This window comes from Somniosus microcephalus, chromosome 12 (genome assembly GCF_052327205.1).
Source record: "Somniosus microcephalus isolate GS21.2 chromosome 12, FLI_Smic_1.0, whole genome shotgun sequence".
NCBI classification, from domain to species: Eukaryota; Metazoa; Chordata; class Chondrichthyes; order Squaliformes; family Somniosidae; genus Somniosus; species Somniosus microcephalus.
The window spans coordinates 98,490,538-98,494,488 of NC_140998.1; positions in this window are offsets into that span (position 1 = coordinate 98,490,538).

Sequence of the window (3,951 nt, forward strand, 5' to 3'; positions counted from 1 at the left end):
CAGCAAGGGGCAGAAAACATTGGTGGGAGTTGTTTATCAGTTAGTTGTAATATAGGGCAGAGTATAAATCCAGAAATTAGAGGCGCGTGTAACAAGGGTAATACAGTGATCATCGGGGACTGTAATCTACATATAGACTGGGCAAACCAAATTTGCAGTAATAGTGTGGAGGATTAATTCATGGAATGTATGCAAGATAGTTTTCTAGATCAGTATGTTGAGGAACCAACTAGGGAACAGGCTATTTTAGATCTAGTATTGTGCAATGAGAAAGGGTTAATTAATAAACTTGAAGTAAAGGGGATTTTAGAGAAGCGTGACCATAATATGATAGAATTTTATATTCAGTTTGAAAGTAATTTCGTTAAATCCAAAACTAGGGTCTTAAATCTAAACAAAACAAACTACGTAGGTATGAGGGACGAGTTGGCTAAGGTAGATTGGGAAACAACATTAAAAGGTATGATGGTAGACAAGCAATGGCTAGCATTTAAAGAATTAATACATAATTTACAACAAATATACATTCCTTTAAGGCACAAAACCCCACAGAAAAAGTGATCTAACCGTGGCTAACAAGAGAAGTTAAAGATAGTATTAGATCAAAGGAAGAAGCTTATAATGTTGCCAAAAGGAACAGTAAGCCTGAGGATTGGGAGGATTTTAGAATTCAGCAAAGGAGGACCAAGAAATTGATAAAGAAAGGGAAAATAGAATATGAGAGTAAACTAGTGAGAGACATGAAAACAGATTGTAAAAGCTTCTATAGGTATGTAAAAAGGAAAAGATTAGCAAAAGTAAATGTGGATCCCTTACCGGCTGAGACAGGAGAAATTATAATGGGGATTAAGGAAATGGCAGAGAAATTAAACAAATACTTTGTGTCTGTCTTAATGGAATAAGATGCAAAAAACTTCCCAGAAATAGTTGAGAACCAAGGCTCTAACAAGAATGAGGAACTGAAATAAATTAGTATTAGTAAAAAAAATAGTACTGGAGAAATTAATGGGACTGAAAGCCAATAAATCCCCTGGACCTGATGGTCTACATCCTAGGGTTTTGAAAGAGGTGGCTATAGAGATAGTGGATGCATTGGTTGTCATTTTCCAAAATTCCATAGATTCTGGAATGGTTCCTGCGGATCGGAAGGTAGCAAATGTAACCCCACTATTTAAGAAAGGAGGGAGAGAGAAAACGGGGAACTACAGACCAGTTAGCCTGACATCAGCAGTAAGGAAAATGCTAGAATCTATTATTAAGGATGTGGTAACAAGGCACTTAGAAAATAATAATAGGATTGGGCAGAGTCAACACGGATTTATGAAAGGGAAATCATGTTTGACAAATCTATTTTTTGAGGTTGTAACTAGCAGGATAAGGGGGAACCAGTGGATGTGGTGTATTTGGATTTTCAGAAGGCATTCGATAAGGTGCCACACAAGAGGTTATTAAACAAAATTAGGGCTCATGGGATTGGGGGTGATATGCTAGCATGGATTGAGGTTTGGTTAACGGACAGAAAACAGAGAGTAGGAATAAACGGGTCATTTTCAGGTTGGCAGGCTGTAACTAGTGGGGTACCGCAAGGATCAGTGCTTGGGCCTCAGCTGTTCACAATCTACATCAATGATTTGGATGAGGGGACCAAATGTAATACATTCAAGTTTGCTGATGATACAAAGCTGGGTGGGAATGTAAGTTGTGAGGAGGATGCAAGGAGGCTTCAAGGGGATATAGACAGGCTATATCCCCTGTCTAAAGGGATCAAGGGATATGGGGAGAAGGCAGGGACAGGGTACTGAATTTGGATGATCAGCCATGATCTCATTGAATGGCGGAGCAGGCTCGAAGGGCCGAATGGCCTACTCCTGCTCCTATCTTCTATGTTTCTATGTTTCTAAGTGAGTGGGCAAGAACATGGGAAATGGAATATAATGTGGAGAAATGTGAAGTTATCCACTTTGGTAGGAAAAATAGAAATGCAGAGTATTTTTTAAATGGTGAGAGATTGGGAAATGTTGGTGTTCAGAGGGACTTGGGTGTCCTTGTACACGAATCACTGAAAGTTAACATGCAGGTACAGCAAGCAATTAGGAAAGCAAATGGTATGTTGGCCTTTATTACAAGAGGATTTGAGTATAAGAGTAAAGACATCTTACTGCAATTATATAGGGGCCTGGTGAGACCACACCTGGAGTGTTGTGTATAGTTTTGTTCTCCTTACCTAAGGAAGGATACACTTGCCATAGAGGGAGTGCAATGAAGGTTCACCAGACTGGTTCCTGGGATGGGGGGATTATGCTATGAGGAGAGATTGAGTAGACTAGGCCTATATTCTCTAGAGTTTAGAAGAATGAGAGCTGATCTCATTGAAACATACAAAATTCTTACAGGGCTTGACAAAGTAGATGCAGGGAGGATGTTTCCCCTGGCTGGGGAGTCTAGAACCAGGGGTCCGTCTCAGAATAAGGGGTCGGCCATTTAGGACTGCGATGAGGAGAAATTTCTTCACTCAGAGGGTAGTGAATCTTTGAAATTCTCTACCCCAGAGGCCTGTGGAGGTTCAATCGTTGAGTATATTCAAGACAGAGATCGACAGATTTTTGAATATTAAGGGAATCAAGGGATATGGGGATAGTGCAGGAAAGTGGAGATAAGGTAGATCAGCCATGATCTTACTGAATGGCGGAGCAGGCTCGAAGGGCCAAATGGCATTCTCTTGCTCCTATTTCTTATGTTATGACTCACAGTACACAATCTATTTTATAGCAAAGTCTACTTATTCAGCAGAGTCTATTTAAACAGCACACTACAGCAAACAGTCTAGACTATATGAACTACGGCAAACAGAACTCATGACCAAAATTACAGCAAGGCCTCCCAATAAAAGTATGTGATTTCTCCAGGAAAATGCAGAGTAGAGTCAGCGTCATAATGGCACAGACGGAGGCCATTCGGCCCATCGAGTCCATGCCGGCTCTCTGTAGAGCAATCCAGTCAGTCCCATTTCCCCGCTCTATCCCCGTAGCCCTTCAAGTTTATTTCCCTCAAGTGCCTATCCAGTTTCCCCTTGAAAACATTGAGTGTCTCCACTTCCACCACTTCCGTCGGCAGCGAGTTACAGGTCATCACCACTCGCTGTGTAAAAAAGTTTCCTCACATCCCCCCTGTATCTCTTGCCTAAAACCTTAAATCTGTGTCCCCTAGTCCTTGTACATTCAACTAGTGGGAACAGCCTTTCCCCATCTAGCCTCTCCAAACCCATCATAATCTTGCACACCTCTATCAAATCACCCTCAACCTCCTTTGCTCCAAGGAGAACCCCAGCTTCTCCAACCTGTCCTTGTAGCTAAGATCCCCCATCCCCAGGACCATTCTGGTAAATCTCCTCTGCACCCTCTCAAGTGCCTTCACATCCTTCCTAAAGTGTGGTGACCAGAACTGGACTGAATACTCCAGTTGTAGCCTAACCAGTGCTTTATAAAGGTTCAGCATAACTTCTCTACTTTTGTACTCAATACCTCTATTTATGAAGCCCAAGATTCCATATGCTTTGCTAACCACTCTCTCAATGTGTCCGGCCACCTTCAGGGACCTATGCATATTATAATTACATAATACAAATTATGTGCGTAAAATCAATGCCAGTCATTTACAGCAACGCTTGTCCAGGTGTAATTGAAGAGGGTATTTTCCAATCAGCTTCACTCTGGTTGGGGATAGTGATGTCACGCTGTGCAGCCATCCCGCTTCCCCGCTGCCACTGCGCATGCGTGCTACACGCAATGCCTCCTAGTCTTGTGAAATCAGTGTTTCCACTGCGCATGCGGGTTACGCGGAATGCATCGGGATACGTACTTAAATCCGTGCTGCCAGTACGCATGCGTGCTACACGCAATGCCTTCTGGGTCTTGCCGTTAAATCCGTGCTGCCATTACGCATGCGTGCTAC